This window comes from Zerene cesonia, chromosome 19 (genome assembly GCF_012273895.1).
Source record: "Zerene cesonia ecotype Mississippi chromosome 19, Zerene_cesonia_1.1, whole genome shotgun sequence".
In the NCBI taxonomy this organism is placed as follows: Eukaryota; Metazoa; Arthropoda; class Insecta; order Lepidoptera; family Pieridae; genus Zerene; species Zerene cesonia.
In genome coordinates, this window is record NC_052120.1 from 9,605,769 (window position 1) to 9,626,200 (window position 20,432).

General features: G+C 32.1%; 1 protein-coding gene across 1 annotated transcript in view; it reads right to left on the bottom strand.

Moving 5' to 3' along the window:
- Positions 1-20,432, bottom strand: part of LOC119834366 (nesprin-1-like) — a 37,228-nt gene that overhangs the window by 8,426 nt on the left and 8,370 nt on the right. The window lies entirely within an intron of this gene.

Below are 20,432 nucleotides of genomic sequence, written 5' to 3' on the forward strand. Positions count from 1 at the left end.
AAAAACCCTTAGTTATGCAATATCAAAAGCAATATTTAAAAATGTCTCGTTTAATTACCAAATATCTATACTATTTTATCAAGTTCTCTTCTAAATGTAAACACGCCCACACGCGTCAGAGTGATGTAGCATTGATTTTGAAATGTTACGCTATTGTTATTATCCGATATCCACTCACGTCCAAATTTATTGTAAGCCCTTGATTTCAATGATTCACGTGAGTATAAGCCAAGTTCACTGCACCAATCGTGCTCCATTCAACTGCCAAATGGAATGAGTGCAAGTTGATTTCGTGCTATAATCTCTATTTTGGGTTCATGAGTTCATAGACTTCGCTGTTTATAGTCATTGCAGTCGCTTTGTTATGCAATGCCTCTTGTTGCATCTTATTTTACGATAATTTTCGCGTGTTAGTTTTTTTAATACTAACTTTCTAATACTAACAATAATCAACAAAGTGAACCTAATCTAATAACGTTACTATTTAAACAGAATTCTTACTGAATGCTCTAGTCCGTATACTCATTAGATTACAAATAGAAAACACTAGCTGCGCCCCGCGGTTTCACCCGCGTAAGTCCGTATCCCGTAGGAATATCGGGATAAAAAGAGGCCTATATGTCATTCCAGTTGTCCAGCTGTCTACGTACCAAATTTCATGGCAATCGGTTCAGTAGTTTTTGCGTGAAAGAGTAACAAACATACACACATCCTTACAAACTTTCGCATTTATTATATTAGTAGGATTTACAAGTAATTTACAATAACGAAACGAAAGGTTAATAGCAGCTGTATGCAAAAAGGCATTATCTACCGCGTAAGGAACTGGGCTGTCTAATATTTTTGTTACTTGGGACTGGGAGTAAAAGTAGACCGTATGACAACTACCCCTGACTATAAAACGAATGCTAGTATTATATCCATTTAGCATGCTTCAGGAAGATAAATATTGGCTCTTTTTGAAACAAATCCCATTATTTACTGGATATTTTACTAGCAATAATCAAGTATCATTAAAGTCGTGGCGTGTCTGGGAGCACGCAGGTGGTACACGTTGGCACGGCCGACCGATCTGCAGGCTTTCTTCTCTTTTCCCTTCCTTATAAAATGCAGTTCCTTACTATAGTCGATCTGATTATGATATTCTCAGACGTGTGTGCTATAGAATAAGATAAAGTAAGCTATCTAATGGATCTGGGGATGCGGCGATTGTCCGTTATGTATACAATAATTTTTGGTATATTTTTTATTTTTATTTAATGTTATTTATTATATTTTAGCAATTACATTATGATTTGATCCAGAATATTAAGAGTTTACTTTATTGGCTGTTCAAATTACTGAAATACCTATATCTGATCACATTCTTAACAAAACAAAAAGTGTAAGTATAGAAATAATAAAAATATGTATTATTCTACTATATAAAAATAAGTCGGGTTTTCCTTCCTGACGCTATAACTCGAGAACGCACGAACCGATTTCCACGGTTTTGCATTCGTTGGAAAGGTCTTGGGCGTCGTGAGGTTTATAGCAAAGAAAATTCCGGAAAAATTTCAACAGAAAAGCGGGAAAAACGAAGCCATCTGGTAGCGAAACGGAGTTCGCCGAGTTTGCTAGTATAATATAAAAACCATGAGTATCGGTTCACCCAATCGTAAGTTCTGAGGTAGCAAACAAAAAATGCAGTTGAATTGAGAAATCTTTTTTAAGCCGATTCATAATAACGAAATAACATCAGTTCTAGCAAAAGCTTTTCCTCGCTAGTTTCAAATGTTCCAATACTTTCGTTACCGTATGATAATTAAATTTGAGTAGTAGATTTCCAAATATAAACATCGTAGACACAACAAACTTTGGCTTTCCAAAAATATCCTTGATGGTGTCATTGCGTGCGACCAATGTGGACTCACTATGCCAACTAAATAAGATAATCATTTCCCTAAATATTGATTTATATAAACTGTATTTCGTATATTCTATCATGATATTATTCAGGATCAGAACTTATGAGGTATCGGTAATCAAATAATTTCATTTAAATTATAAATAATGACATATAAAACAATATAGGCCAAAGAAATGGGTTTAATGTGGCGTCCAAATGAAGGTAACACATAAAATCACACTTTTCAAATGTCAGACAAAAAAACTAAAAAATTTAAGAACCAAAAATTTGACACATACAATTTAAGAACATTTTTGAGTCTGAAAATTGCAATGTAGATTATATGAAATTTTGACTACAAAGCTACGAAAAAACTGTAATATTTATCACTAACCTGCATTAATTTTCACCAAAGCATTTAATTCGTAAAACTAATTCACAGTCAAGCCATGCAAGGTATGACGTATTAGCGCCGGCGACAAGCCAATGTCACTTGTTCGCCGGCCAACAGGATAAAAATAGGTTATGTTTTGCCACTGTTTCGTTTCATAAACATGTGATATTGTGTCAATGTTATTAAATATTATGCAGACAGATTTGTGAAGATTGAGAACCGGTTCCACAAGTTGATAATGTCCTTGAAATTTTACACTTTTTGACGACGACCCATATTGTCATTTTAACTGACAAATATTTTTAGGAATAGTTTCTAAACGGAACATAATCGGAAGCTGTGAAAGCTTCGTAAGTTTAAAGGTAATGTCGAATTATTGGAGTAGCGCCGTCTTTATCTGTGTATATTATTGTTGTTTTTAACTTTATAGCGTGATTACTGATATCTAGGTCGGTGGAATATATTTTTAATTTATTATTTAATTTAATTTATAATAGAAAGATAGAGAGAACGTTTAATTGAAAATAATAGTCATCATTCTATTACAGGCTCTATGCATATATTTTGCAAGAAAATTTTTGTACAGAGTTGTAAAACTCTGTACAAAAATGCTTTCATTAGCTTCACCTGTTTGTTTATATGTATTCATATTTCTTTGTAACCAAATCTTAAGACTCATTTTTGACTCACTTTATACGGAGAGATTTAATTCAAACTTTACACATTTGTAAAGGATCCATGATAATACAATAAATTTATTAGTTCGCCTTATTAACCTGATTAGGATCAGCATAATTAAATTATTTCATTACGTATACTCTGTATAAGATCAAGTAAGACAATTTAGTTGATATTATTAAAGGGTGTTTTTGTATTTTTTAACTGCATTTATTATTTCCATAGGAACATTTCTATTTACTTCTAACGCACCACTTCACACGATATAGACAAATCAAGGGTGGCAATATTTAATTAGTTTAAATAGGTGCGTCAAACAAGATTATAAGCCTCGTATGTTATTTTTAAATGATTATACGAAGTATTATTACAGCTATACGAGTATGTGTAGATTTCATGTTAAAGTTAAATTTAAAATATATGAAATATTGATGCCTCAAAATGAATTCTTTTTTCTCTGACATATTATCTCAAGCGATGAACAAGCCTTAATAATAATGGCTTAATACATGGAATTAATCTAGTTTCATAGGCAGGAAATTTAATAATATAGCAAAACACCCAAATTTCTTCGATACCTAAATCACACGTGTGAAAATGTTTTACGTTCATTGTAATAATTTTTAATCCTACTAATATTATAAATGCGAAAGTTTGTAAGGATGTGTGTGTTTGTTGATCTTTCACGCAAAAAGTACTGAACTGATTGCAATTAAATTTGGTACGTAGACAGCTACACAACTGGAATAATATATAGGCCACTTTTTATCCCGATATTTTTACGGAATACTGACTTACGTGGGTGAAACCGCGGGGCGCAGCTAGTTATTTATAATAAAACATATCGAATAAATAATCGAACTGCGACACCTGGACTTTCCGTGGTCGGCCATCCGTAGTTCACATAGTTATAAGGATTTTATGCTCTTGTAGTGAAAAAATAAAATAAATGTTAAATGTACATGTATATTTATCCTAGTTATTAATTCATATCAGTTTAAAACAAAAGCGTCCGGATGTACTATTTATTAGCAATGCATTAGTCAAATTTTGGAAGGTCGCTACCAAGTTCTCGAATGTTCGAGGTTATCTGAGTAATTGGATATTGTAGGTAAGAATTTGGGATTACGTCATGGGAAAACTGGTTTGGATGATAATTCATGTCATAACATTGAACTTTCTTTTAATTGAACACTTTAACAATTGTTACTTTATTAATAAAAAACAAACAATTTTAGATAACTGCCCCGCGAATCCATCCTGCTGTTGTCAAAACAATTTTTTTATAAAGTGTTGTCCGATAAGCTTAAAAACTCTCAATTATTATCAACATCCTTTCTTTTCTGTTTTCTTTTTTAATGTTTTCGTTGCATTGTGTGACATCATCTTATTTTATTTCTGCACTTAAAATGTTAAATGGAAGAGCGGAATTTACTTATATAAGCATTTGTCGTTTGAGTAATAACTTGGAGTGTTCCAATCACAAACTAGCTTAAGACAATTATTTTTAGAATGAAATATATATTTGAATTTGGTCTTTAGTAGATTTTATTGTAGTGTTAAAAAAATCTATAATCTATGCGAGCAAACTTTATATTACGGATTTCTTAATTTGTCTTGAACCTAATATTTCATTTAATAATATTTATAAAATTTCTATCAACTGTTTTATTCCATCCGTGCTATAAGTGACAAAAAAGCAGTCCAAAGGTCCATTGTAACTAAGCCAGAATTCGTCATCGAATTAATGTTAATCTTATCTTTATCGTAATTTGAATAATTCATAATAATTATTTTTTTACAGACAACTAAACCGAATTCCAATTTCCAGAATCAGACCAAATGTTAATGGAACAACACGTGAGTTACCAGCTTTCTAATAAAAAAAATAATCAAAATTGATTCAACCAGTAAAAAGTTATAAGATAACAGAAAATGATACAGTCTAATTGAGAACCCGGAAGTCGATTGATAATAAGAAACATCTAATCAGCAATTTGCCAAACTAAGCTACAACGCAAAGACACGTGTTCTCAAATATATACATACAGCGACAGTTGACACATGCTAATAGTAGGGGAGCCCAAGAGGGGATTTTGGGATGTACTCGAGCGCGTCAGATTATTATAAGGGAAGGTACCTTACCTATTAATAAGTACCTCCAGAAAGTATGGGCAGTTGATATTGGTGGGTGCGCCTACAGGAGCCGCAGGAAATAAAAAAATATCGATAATTCTCTAAGGTTACGCTCAAATTGTCAGATTAGCGAAATTTGGATTTTTTGTGTTGTAAATAACCCGTAATATCTTTCTCTGACGCGCTCGAGTCATATTTTTTTTATATTTTACCTTTTATTCGTAGCCACGAAATTACCACATAAATCGTAAGTATAAGTTATATTTTATTTCAGTGATATGCCAGAGCATTCAAAATATCAAAATCTTACGTGCTTGAGTATTTCCATAGCCCTGTTTTTCTTTTATAATTAAAAAAAAATCAAAAACCTTTTTCCACCGCTGAAATTGAAAACACTATAGGACTTTTTTTCTTGCTATCGCATAATCTGCGAATTCCAATAGGTTTCTGAAACGCTCGAGTAAATACACATTTAGCATCTTGGGCTCCCCTACTATAAAATATAACGTATCGATGCCAAGGTCGCGTATGCTTACGACCGGTGCTAATAAATACACGACAGATCCCTTTATATTTGTTAACACACATTTGAAAAAGATGTGTATCATTGTATAATCAAACGACTTTAAAAAGGAAAGAGGTTCTCATGACGACTTTATTTTCTTGTGTTTCATATGTAATTACTATTTACTAAGTAAACCGTTTATGACGATTCCTTTTTATTTGAAAACTAATGCCTCCCATGTGGTCTCGTTTAAATTTGGTCTTGTTCTGATCATTAAAGGGCTCTTAAGTTTATCTCAAATAATTATATTGCTCTTGGATTAATAAAGGATAGATTATAATTGTTGTAGATTTAAATTTTATTTTGGCTTAAAAATATGTCGATATTTAGGTATACCCATTGTTATATCCATTGTTTTTCAACCGTGTCAGCTTTCTCTCCATTGATCGACACTAGCCGTCTATATTCTGCTAACGATATTGTATTGAGAATCGATAGATGTTATAAACGTGACCTTTATTACGCTAAGACCTAAGTGAATGGGTGTGTTTTAATGCATTTGTGGACTTTTCTAGTTAATTCGAACGTCGAACCATCGCATAAGTTGTTTTCTTTGCATATCATATGAAGGGAAGGGAGAGGAGGGAAGCAAATGCTTTATATTGAACAGTATAAACATTTTGCATGTTAGACATCTAATAATTGTATTTTTATGTATTAGTTTGAATGCTTCTTTTTAGTGAATTTTAGAACATTTTAACTACATTATTTAATTATAATAGAGTTCTTTTGTCAATTTTCTATGCAGATCAGTAGTCTTAAGTATGAACACATAAACAATACTTAATAAATTAATACTTTTAACGTCATGCAAACATATACGAGGCTATATAACTTCAAAATGTTATAAACGTGACCTTGTTATTGCGTCTTGGAACCATGGAACTAATCGATTTGCAAGCTTCACATTCGTCGTAATTCCTAACCACAGATTAGAATATATCGCGTTCAATAATAAAGGTCAAGTTTGTTTTAAATACTCTGTAGTCTGTATATATAGATTTGGAATTAAATGTCAACTTACTAGCCGCATAGTATTCTGACTTTTCTTAGTAAATTTTTGTAAATTAAAATTTTAAAATAGTTGCTTATTTATTATTAAAGATGTCTGTTACTCATTTATGTGTTGTTTCGTTTGTTTTTAAAAGGTATAAAGGTATTTAGCATTATTATTTATTATATTATTTCAAAACTGCGTCTACAAGAAGTCTAATTGAATAAATAATGTTTGAGTTTTAGTTTGAGTGTGATAACTTATTTATTTCTTTGAAAGAAAGAATTGATTATAAGTAAACCTTTTAGTTTTATTGCATTGAAATTATGTATTGTGAGATATTTTTTTAAGGAAAGGAGAAAAAATATCACGATGTGGAATTCGAATTCGCGTCTTTTTGATAAACCATATCAAAGCCTATCCTTGCTTAAATTAATTCAAAAATATTAAGTTTCTCAAGTTAACGTAACATTCAAATGCAGTCTGTGTGACAAATTTAACATTTTTTATGTCATAGTCGGCAAGAAGCTGTGTCGAGTGATGGTCAACGCTAGCGCACATAAACATTGGCACAGGCCTTTCCTCTGATATCTCTATGCAAATGGACTTAAACGTATGAATAAAGAAATGAGGGCATTAAAAGTTAGGACTAGGAAGATTCAACGTTAGTAGCAGAGTACGTTAATTTGAAAAATAATGTTTATTGTGAAATGATCTAAATAACTCCAAGAGGTTCTAACGATATACTAAACGCATATACTCACAATGTTTACATGTCACTCGCATATAGTATTACATATTACAGCTCGAAGGTCGAGGCCTTGCTCTCCGTGACCAACAAATTATCACATTTCATTATGGCGGTAATCAAAACGCTTTCAATGTATTGTGTTCATATATGCACTAGCAAACGCTCATATATTTAGTTGTAGATCTGGTTCAAATCCCTACTGTTACTAATATAAATGCGAAAGTAGCTCTGCATGTCTGTCTCTTCACACGTAAACCACAAAGCGGTTTAAATTAAATTATCTGGGATAGTTTGACTCGAAACTAATTAATTGATAATTTTATTGGACCTTCGAAACAAATAAATTTGATTTACAGTCCAATCCCGATGTCCTTAAGTTACATATAAAGAAGTCAAATTAAAATCTTCAGCAAAAAGCACTACACTGTGACATTTGACCTATTTTCTCATATCTTCAGGTATAAATAAAGACAGCAAGCACCTAAAGATAAATTCGTATTTATAGTGGACTCACGTTCGAGCACTAGGTCATTGATACAAGGAGCTGATAGCGCTTCCCAGAACGCAGCAGTTCATGCAATGTCATACCCAAGGGCAAGAAATAAATGCCTTTGTTCTGTTTATCTATAATTTATTGGTAAATCTTGGTACAAAGGCTTCTTTATTAATTAACTGTTACCAACGGTTCATTTTATATTTTTAAAAAACGAATAAATATTGAATAATGAATGAGACGATTATTTTTTACAAAAACATCACCGATGCCATGTTCCCATGGTTTAGGTAATTTCAAAAAAGGAACCTAATGACAACAATTCTCTATCAAACACATAAAGAATCACGTCAATTGGATGAAAACCATGGAGTTATAGACTACCTAAACCAAAAAACAAATACAGTCGTTTTTGAAAATATCGGTTAATAAAGGAGAAATAGTGATTAAGGATAGCCTATTCGTGACCTTAGAGGAATTCGGAGTAATTTATATTTAGTTTATATACATACAAATGAATTGCCAAATGCTAAGCACAAAACAAGTACGATTAATAAAGTTTTAGCCTTTTTTTTTAAGCACAAGGAAGGTTTTTTGGGAGAAAAAAATTACCTCTGGGAAAGCCGGGGAGATAGTTGGTAATGTTAGAAAAATTGTAAAATTTATTGAGCCATTACGAACACACGTATGCTAAAATTATATTATTCTCTATAATAATCATGTATTAATAAAGTAAGTTATGTTTACAGTAGTAATATGAATAGTAATGACTACAATTATGTATTCTATTTATCGTTAAAGGTCATGATTTCCGCAAACATTGTTATATAAAGTCGTAATTTTCTCACGATACGAGATAATTTTGACGTTTAGAAGATGTCATGATTTACAATTGGGTCTATCTGTATTATATATGCAAAGCCTTTCTAAGTGTCAGCCTATGTCCTTTATCAGATGTCTAACTATCGTTGTACAAAATTTCATCCAAATCGTTCAATGATTTACATATTTTACTAATATGATAAACGCGAAGGTATGTAAGTACGGATGGGTGGATGTTTGCTATTATTACTCAGAACTTCTGAATGGACTTTAATGAAACTTTACCATAACCATTATTGTACCTTTACCTAACCTTTACAATAATCAATATAAATAAGAATAAGACACGAGCTTATATATACTTGCTATTGCCAGTGGGTTCTTCCCTGGGAGAAACCGCGCGTACTGGTATCTAATTGGTCAAATATTTATATTATTACAAGCTTACCGTAGTTTCACATGATAAATTTCATAGAAAGGTCTTGAAAAATATTAAAAATCAAATTTTTATAAATCCTATTATGCAAAGTTGAACACCTCAATCGACACTAGGTCATATCTATTTATACGAACAGAATCGTATATACGAGATATGGAAAATATCTTGTATTTACGATTCTGATTAGTTTACATAGAACATTATAATAGATTTTCTAAGAACTACCATTAATTTACGATGTCTGTATAATAGGTTGGAGATTTGAATAATTTATCGACTTGTAATATAAATGGTTTTATTGGCTGCGGATGACAGTTAATTTAAGAAGTTGTGGGTAAGATTTACAAGGGTTATATTTAACAGGATGGTTTCAATGAAATGCGATAGGTTTAAGGTGTAGAGGTTATTTTTTTAATATGGATCAAAACCGATTATATCTCTGTAAAAAGTATTAAGGATGTGCGTTAAAAATTTTCCTTTATGTTGAATAACTTTTATTATTAATGTATATATTGTATTGGTTATGTTATTGTTCAAACACATTATTGGCTATGTGGCCTGAAATAATTGATAATAATTATTATTATTATGTTAGTAGTTTTAAGCATTAAAATTTCACAGTCTTTCAATAATTTTTAAAGCATCTACCGAGATTCAGTGCTCTTGCAGTGAGTTGCAGGTCTGATTTCGGCATATATATTTGCATATAACATTATTTCACTTTTATTGTACATAAACTCATTTATTACTTACTAGCTGTTCGCCCCGGCTTCGCCCGTGGTACAAATATAAACCTATATCACTCAGTGAAGTTGCACCTTTTTAAACGTGAAAGAATTTTTAAGATCGGTCCAGTAGTTTTTGATTTTACCATTACAAACATACAAATTCTTCCTCTTTATTAGTGTAAATGTACTTCATTCTTTCTTTATAACGTTTAATTCAATGCATATATCAAATGGCAATGAAATTTCTTTGTACCTATTTACCATTCATTCGAGGTATCACAGAACGTGCGATAACTACAAAAATAAACCAAAACATTGTGTAGTAAGAGCTATTTTTGTACATGACACAACGGTTGAGATCATTTCGTTTGGTCACCATTACGCAATAAATTAACATAGTTGGGTTTTGGTCAAAGCGTAGTCAAGTGAATTGAAATTGTTTTCTTTAAAAGTGTGGGGCAAACGCTCTTTTGTACATTTGATCATCACAATTTGTTCAAAATGTGAAAGTTATTAATATTTTTTATTATGTATATTTATTATCATCGTTTAATATTAAAAATTAGTTAAAATTGTAATGTATTATTACGTTACAGATACCATTATTTCGGTTCAGCGTCAATCAGCGTTTCGGTTAGGTACAATATTAAAATCAAATGATTCATATAATTTATTGGAAGTAATTACTTCTAATAAGTGTTCATGTGTGAAATGAAGATTAATTAACTGAGTTAATTAACTTTAATTATTAGTTATTAGCTTCATTGGTTGTGTTTCAATTGAAACGATACAAAACATAATTTAATCGAAATAAATATCTTAATTTAATCATTCGGTCGTAGCGATCCCAATCAAGATAAATAATTAAATAAACTTATTAAATTATTGCATTGTCACTGATCCGTGATAACACAAACTTCGAATTAAATCTATCCGTTTAAAGTCTAAAGGAGTCGGTTAAATACAAACAGACTTATGAAAGTGTACTTATAGAAGTATGTAAAAAATTAACACGAAAATAATAATTTCAGTTGAGAACATACATAAGGTCCATTTTCTATGATAAAAATACCTAATGTGACTAACCTAAAAATATGTGAATATATAAAAACGATTGACCTACCATACACACGATAACTTATATTAACTGAGTAATTTATATAAGTTTTCTATAGATTAAAAAATTTGCACTGTGATACGTATATCCAAATAAAAATCTATGTAAAACTGTATCGAATATATTGAAGTATTTGATTGTCCAGTAAAGAAAGACTGGATCCAAAAATAAACATTTCAAAGTCACCCAGCGTTAGCAACTACACTTTCCTTCATCTTATTTGGATTCCAGGCTAAACGAGTCTAGATTTAAAATCTCACATTCAAAGCTTTACCTTACTCCACACAGATAGGGACGGTTTTAGATTAACTGTAAAATTTATCTTTTTAAGGACAACGTTCGCTCGGCGTACGTAGAATAAATTTATTGCTAAAAGGCTAGCGAGTTACCAGTAAATTGTAGCTCTAGCATTTGATATACAAAATGTTTCAGCGCTTTGCAACCATTCTGATACATGACTAATTGGTTCAGAATTTTATAATGTTTTATAATTCGAAACAAGTCACGTTTGTTGAGCGGAAAATGCTGAGACTTGAAATCTTATAAAGTATTGGGTAAAAAACGAAAACTCTTGAAAATTTTACACAATAAAAACAGTACCGATCCTAAGGTTCAGAGTGGTTCAGTATAGAGAAAAAAGTGTAATGTGAAAAATGTGGTTGTAACACTTATTCTTTGAAAGAGAGTTGGTAAAAAGAAACTGAGCGAAGGAAAGGAACTGAGTCGCCTAATGGTAATCGACCAGCACCACCCATGGACATTTACAGAAACCTTATGCCACTTCAAAAGGATTGCCAACTTATATGCAAAAGGGATAAGGAAATAATTTATTGAGAGGGAATAAAGGAAAGGACTAGTGAACAGTAAGGGAAGCACAGTACCATTCATACTTCCATTTCCCGAATTTCTGAGATTCTGTATTAATTCTAAACATGCTTAATTATCGATTATATGTTCTGGTGGTATCCCAGATCCCATTTTTATCTCTTTAACTGAAATAACAACACTTGAATAAAATAAAATTTATGTTAAAAAAACTGTAAAAGAGTGATTTTTCCAACAAGCAACACGATGGAAGTGTCATTTTAAAATGCAAAGTAAAATTGTAAAATAAACTGGTCGTCTCATACCTGTGCTTAATTTAATAACACGCTCTTTATGGAGTGCTTTTAAATCCCGGCAAGTTTTATGCAAACATTCTTTTAAAAATAGCGTTTTTTAATTATTTTAATGCAGTTCAGTTTTTGCCTCCTTTGAACAGAAGTGTAATCAAACGTGCAGGTGGCTCTAATCAAAATATCACGTAGATTTATTATTATGACATTATTTAAATGATATAAAATTTACATTTTATATCGTTTTACGGAATTTTATTTTACGGATTTGTAATAAGATTTGGTTTCTCTGTTTCCTCAATGTTTTCAAAATAGATATATCGTGGTTTGAGATTGTTAGATTATTTAAATATCCATTGCAGATTGGAAATTACTGCAAAGGTCAGAACTACTAAAGACCAAAACAAGAAAATATTTTTGAGGAGACACATTTAGTTGCTAAATGAATCATGACACATATATTCTATTTTAGGAAATTGAATTTTCATGAGCAAATGTATTAATAAAAACTGCGTCGTAATAACAAATTGATTTAATCCCTCTTCCTGACGGAGGTATCAAAATCTAAAATGGGACATAACGACTAAAATTTCCTATTTGAACAAAAATAATTACGTCAATCAGTTGAAACCCCAAGGAATTATAAAAAGAGCTTTCGACTTAAGATCCTTCGTCTTTAACGTCGGTTAAAACACAAACAATCTTTTAGCTCGCAATGACGTCTGACATCTTCACGTTCATAAACAACATTCCACAGATAAAAAAACGTTCTATTTACAAATATAATATCAAAAAAAGAAACAATTAAATCTTATCTGGTTGGGGATGGAATGCATCCTTAAAAAGCAATATTGCTGAGCGCTTACTTGCCGTCATTAGTCGCATAACGCGGCGACTTGTAAAACACATTCCTGTGGACTAGTAACATTCTTTATTATGCTATTTAGAGACTCATGTGGCATTGTATTTTCGTCTACATTAACTGTCTTGAAGTCAGGAGTTGATGTTATATACTTAGCAGTCAAAAGTGTACTTTATTGTTAAAAAAAATTAAGGAAACTTTTTAAATTTTTTTACTGTATTAAATAATAACAATTTACTATATTTACTTTAGTACTCCATCTTAAAGGCGTAAAAGCATGTTTCAAACGTTTCTATGCTTTTTAGGGGATAAGTTACTTAAGTAAACTAATTAAGCATCCATGTGCGAGGTCTCCCTCTGACCGAAGACTTTACTCAGAGCTTTTCATTCCTTGACTGTAGCACAGATAAACTTAAAGTATAATAATAATATCAAGATGAAGAGTGTGTTTGTTCGCGCTAATCCGCATAACTACTGGACTGATTTCAAAAATTCTTTCTCCGTTGGATATGTACGTAATCCCTTAGTGCTATTATTGCCACGGGCAAAGATAAGGCGGAGAGCTAGTTATTTAAATAATCGAAATAATGTTCAAGGTAATTTTAAGAACTTTTTAAAGGGGGTTATAAGTTACCCACGGCGCCTGGGGAAGGAACCGAGGATTGGGACGGATTCTTAACAATTGAAACTCCACCGTTATTTCATCCCATCAAACGCATCAAGTATACAACTAAACTAATATATTATCACGCAGGTATGTAATTCGTAAACACCATAATAATTGTTTAATTACTTTTAATGGCTGTAAAACTATACAATATTTCACGCTTAACCATCTACCAGAAGCCGTATATTTTTAAACATTTTATGTACGTCATTATAACATTTACTTATTTTATTATCTAATATTTTGTAGATATTGTTATAAATTTATAATAAGGCTATCTATATATCCTGAGCTATTAAAATATTATTTCCATGAATACTAATTTGCATTTTCAAATGGAATTTAAATATTTGCATTGGGTAGCTACGACACTATTGCATCCTACTAATATTATAAATGCGAAAGTTTGATCGGATGTGTGTGTGTTTGTTGCTCTTTCACACAAAAACTACTGAACCGATTGCAATGAAATTTGGTATGTAGACAGCTGGACAACTGTAATAACACATAGGCAACTTTTCATTCCAATATTCCTACGGGATACGAACTTACGCAGGTGAAACCGCGGGGCGCAGCTAGTAATGAATAATGTATTTGGCTAAAATTGTAGATAATAGGAGTGATCGATGTTACTAGCGGTCCGTCCAGGTTTTGCCTATCGTATGCGTTTGCCTATAGGCTATTAACATTCAGGGATTTCGTAGGTTATGTAGGTAGGTAAGTTGTGTTACCTATTTATCGAATACATGTCGAACGGTAAACCAATTTTTGAAATCGATCTAGTGATTCCTGTGATTAGCGCATTTATACAAACCATATAACAAGACTGCCCAAACAAACAAATAAATAATCAAGTCAATCGATTGAAAAGTCACGGAGTTATTATGTAACAGAAATAAACAAAATGCAGTCGAATTGGAATACATTTTTTTAGGGGAAAGTCAGTAAAAATAGAAGTGAAGTTATCCATACAATATTCGACAATATAAGAACTACATTTTTACCCAAGGAAATAAATAACACTGCTGGCCACATGCGCAGTCGTTGGAGCCTAAACAGTTTTGGAATAATCGTATGGACCTGTTTGGGGAGCCAGCCAAGTGGAACTCAACTCTCAAGGTCAATTTGCGTATTAAACTGAGTCAATTCACAAACGGTGCGATGATTTAATACTACTGTTAGATGTGATTTGGCAATAGGGTGTAAAAACAGATGCCAGAAATGGCCTTTTCAAACGACTTCAAAAAATGAGGAGGTTACCAATTCGACTGTATGTTTGATACCTCATAACGTTTTCGTGGATTAACCGATTTTTATTATTTTTGTTTTATTCGAAAGCTGATGCCTGCCATGTGGTCCTATTTGGTCTAGTTGTGATAATTTAATGCGGTTTTTTGCTAAAATAATAATGTATAGATGAAGTCTGTAAATTACGAGACAAATTCAACACAAAAATTCAATTCAAAAGTATATCACTTTAAAATTTTCTATGTCTTAAAAATTCGCACTAGGGATATTGCTAACTATGATCTCTATTTATCTAAGTCTAATCTTTAGATATATCTAAGTCTCAAAGTTATCTTCGTAACTAATACTATAAAGAGGAAACATTTGTGTTTTTATAATGTTTTCACACAAAAAACAACTCGGCAATTTTTGAAAAATTATTTTATCATCAAAAACTGCATCTTTACAAAGCGACAAAGGCTATATATGTATGTTTCTTTGTATTTCGCACAAATCTTTGTGATTTTTGCTATGCTCGTTTAATGTAAAATGTGTATTTTACAACAATACTAGCTGACCCGGAAAACGCTGTTCTGTCTTACTCTTATCATTTAGGGGGATGAAAAATAGATGTTGGCCGATTCTCATAGATACCGAATAAGCACAAAAAATTTCATCATAATCGATCAAGCCGTTTCGAAGGAGTATGACAACGAAAACTGTGACACGAGAATTTTATATATTAGACTAGCTGCACCCGGCAAACGTTGTTCTGCCTTGCTCTTATCATTTAGGTGTATGAAAAATAGATGTTAGCCGATTCTCAGACCTACCCAATATGCTTACCAAATTTCAGAGGAATCGGTCAAGCCGTTTCGGAGGAGTATAGAGACTAACATTGTGACACGAGAATTTTATATATAAGATGTTATGTATTTAAAAAATGTACCACGAGCGAAGCCGGAGCGAAATGCTAGCAACTAATAAAACTACTCGTAACTACGATGAAAATTAATGAAGTGGTATTAAAAAAAATGCATTAAATATACCAAATCTCTATTCTAATGTGATGATCCCACAAAAATTATTAGCGCAAAAGTTTGGATTGTTACTCTCTCACGCAAAAATCTCTCTTTGGACTGTATGAATATTTGTTACAGAGATAGATTACAATGTAGACTAACATATAGGCTATATTTTAACCGGGTACCACGGGATTGAAGCCGCAATTTCCAGCTAGTAAAAAAATCAGTCAACCTTACATAATATATTCGTATAGTATGTTAAACTTCATAGTGTTTTCTTAGTTGTTTAACGTGCAGCGTCGCACGTCCGCATTGAAAGGAAAAAATCTACTCTTATTCAGATAGATGACGCAGCGTAACTGTGTGGTTTAATAATACAATAATTGATTAGATTTGCTGGTTCACTATGGTTTGTAATATGGCTTCCAAAGATGCTATTGTAGTATAAATTTACAGCGCTTCTTGTACAATCTGTGATCCTCTAATTATGATTAAAAGTTGGTGCGATATCAGGAGAGAGAGCTGTTAATAGCAAGCATTTTAATGTAAATAAATTAGCTGCACGGCCTGGTTCCGCCCGGGTAGACATTTAACGAAATTTAAATAATATAAACTATCCTATGTGCGCAGGCAGCGCAGCAGCGCGAAAATTTGATGAAAATCGGTTGAGTAGTTTAGAAGTCCATCGCGGACAAACAACGTGAGACGTAACTTATATATATTATTTTTTCAATAATAATCGACTACATGCACACTAACTTGCTATCCGCCCCCAATTTAGTCCGCGTATACAAAATAAAATTAATTCCGCATCAATAATTATTATTGAAAGACACAAACTATTTATTCATTGAGGTTTTAACCTCGATCAATCCAGTAAAATCGTGAGCTAAATGTTCTCTTTTAATCTAACTTCATCTACTTCGTTTATTAATATGGGATACTAGCTGCGCCTTGCGGTTTTACCCGCGTAAATCCGTAACCCGTGGGAATATCGGGATAAAAAGTAGCCTTTATGTTATTCCAGTTTTCCAGTTATCTACCTACTAAATTTCATTGCAATCGGTTCAGTAGTTTCTGCATGAAAGAGCAACAAACACACACACGTCCTTACAAACTCTCGCATTTATAATATTAGTAGGTTGATTAAAATCTTATGACATAAAAGATATTATTCGCTTATAATAGGCGTATACCTGAACTTTATAACTTGGATAACTAACATTTTAGGTCATGTAAGGTTATCCCAGAGACCTCATGACCCACTAATATTGCTCAATAAAAGTAATTGGTTTAACCAGTAAATAATATGTATGTTTAAACCCGCGGTTTCGTTCGCGTTGTCTTAGGAAAAGATAAGACAGTCCCGGGGTTTTACTCGTATTATTCCCGTTCCGTTAGGAGTGGAAACCTATATTCTCTCTCTGTTCTTAAACTGTCTTTGCGCAAAATTTCATTTAAATCGGTTTAATGTATTAGAGTGAAGCAGAGAGCAAAGGATATGTATTATTTATTACTTTAAGTGCGGATTACAAATACGTTTAATATCATTTTTTATTTTCATAAACATTTGATTAAAAATACTTTGACATTAAAAAAGTTTTTATTGTCTTAAATCGCCAAAACATTATAATGTGCAGATTATAAACATTAATCTATCCAATTTTGATCGTAATAGAGATCAAAGCTTTGATAAAATAAAGGACATCCAGAGTTATTCAGTCATGATTAGATATTTAAGTTAATAGATTTAATCATCGCTTATCTATCTGTATCTATAGATCGGTATTAAATTAGATCTAAAGAGATTGTTTCTTCGTGAGAACGCGCTAATCTCAGGAACTAATGGAGTGATTTCAAAAATTCTTTCAGTGTTTAGATAGTCCATTTATGGAGGAAGGCTCAACATCGTTTCCGGCATGGGAGAAACGGCGGGGAAAAGCTAGATCCAGATATGGCCTCTAGAATTTAATTGTCTACACTAATATCATAAAGAGAAAACTTTTGAATTTTTGTATGTTTGTAACGCTTTCACGCAAAAGCCACTGGACCAATTTCACAAGATCTTTCACCATTAAAAAGCTGCATCTTCACTGAGTAACATAGGGAACACAACTAGCTAATCCGGGACGAACAACTAGTGTAAAATATTTTCATATTTTAAAAACCCATACAGATACTAGGACAAACTTCTAAAAAGCGGATAACGCAGAAAAAACTAAAACCTATTTTTTTACTTACGTATTCAAAAAAGGTTATTTAATAAGTGAAACTCAAGAAAAATCGTTATACATGATTAGTATTTAGTAATTAAATATTTTTATAAGTTGTTTACAAATGTTTTATTTAAATCGTGTCTTGTACTTGACCCAGCGCGATACGAGTGAGATAACGTGATGACATCACCCGTTTAGCTATTTTCGTTCACCTTCGAAACTCGTTAAATTTCATCTCAACGTTACAATTTAATAAATAACGTCAAATCTTTATGTAATTGACCCCTTTTTAGGGAGAATTTTAAATGTCTGTAAGGTACTTTGCGTATTTCGTAGCTTTTTTCTATTCATTTTTTTTAATAAGAAAAAATTATATTTTCCCGCGCATCGGGTATACAGACTATAAAATTGTAATAAAATGTATACAGACTACATAGTATATGTAGCATACTAGCAATAGACAGTAATCAATATAATAAACTAGATGCTGCCCGCGCTCGCATGGTCGAAATAAGTTTTCGTAGTAGGTACATACCTTCATCCCCAATTTTATCCTCTTGAAGGTAGAATTTATCAATATCCTTTTTCAGCGTAAGTCATTACCATAGTGGCTGAAATCTACATGCTAAATTTAATAAATTTTCATTCCCGATCTGTCCAGTAGTTTCGGCTGTGCGTTAATAAGTCAGTGAGTCGGTCACCTTTGCATTTTATATAGATAAATGAGTTTATACAATTACATAAGCAACGACCTAATTCTCACAACATAATTAGATTCCAACCGTGACTTCAGTCAACTGTTTCTCGGTTAACTAATAACATATGCGTCTTGTTACAATAGAAAATATGTGAGTGACAGACGGAAAGAAAATTTAATACATAAAATTCTCGTGTCACAGTTTTCGTTGTCATACTCCTCCGAAACGGCTTGACCGATTCCTATGAAATTTTGTGTGCATATCGGGTATGTTTGAGAATCGGCTAACGTCTATTTTTCATACCCCTAAATGATCAGAGTAAGGCAGAACAGCGTTTGCCGGGTGCAGTTAGTTATGTATAAATTTGAGAGGCTTTAATCTCCCTTTTCATCAAATCTTATATATAAAATTCTCGTGTCACAATGTTAGTCTCTATACTCCTCCGAAACGGCTTGACCGATTCCTCTGAAATTTGGTAAGCATATTGGGTAGGTCTGAGAATCGGCTAACATCTATTTTTCACGCCCCTAAATGATAAGAGTAAGGCAGAACAGCGTTTGCCGGGTGCAGCTAGTATCTAATATATATTTCATTAAAGTAAATGTTTTTCACATTATCAGAAGTTAATTCAATCATTATCAGTATTTCATGTATAATCTGTCCCTTCCCCCACCCCTTTTTAAATCTCACGTGATTAATGTACATTAATAGCTTGATTCATGAGCCAGACTCACAAATGGGCCACGGAGCGAGACTGATCCTCTTAAATATTAAATTTGGTGTAGGCGTTACAATTTAAACTTTTATCTTGGATCTCAGTGGGAAGTATTGTTATGAAAAATGTGTTTTAGTTATCGTTAAGATATTTTGAAACTCAGCATTTTGTTTATAGTGACTATATGTTGCTTAAAAAACCTACGATATATAACATTTCTAAGCAGCATATTTGTGGATAATAAAGACGAGAGTGGGTGTTTGTTTATTTATTTATTTTTTCAAGCCATTTTATGTTGCAATTTTGGAGTTTGGAGGATGGTAAGGAGTGGCACAGATTACTTTTTACAGCGGTGAAACATATTATTCAGATAGGGAATTTCCCGCGCTAAAGCCGCGAGCGGAAGTTTATTTTTAATAAATTCAAAAATAGAATTCAATATTATTCTATATAAGTTGTCATTACTAGATGACTACTAAGTCTCACCTATAAAGGAGTTGTTCATATTATCATATACGATTGTACTGGATTATTGAAACACTGAACTGAACTATTCAAAAGGATCTTCTGAACTTAATGACTACTACATATATCAATCAAATGACATAATGGGGACACCCATATAAATACTGATTTATCGTATATCGTATCGTGTGACCGCCTGACCATATTTACACTAATATTATAATGAGGAAACTTTTTGTATGTTTATAAAGTTTTCACGCAAGAACCGCTGGGCAGATTTTCATAATTATTTCGCCATTAGAAAGCTGCATCTTTACTAAGTGGCATAGGCTATATATGTACCAGGAGCGTAGCTGGGACAAAATGAAGCTAGTCGGTTGCAAAAAAAGATCATTGTGACATTAAAATCGAGTAATAAGGTGAAGATATAAAAATAC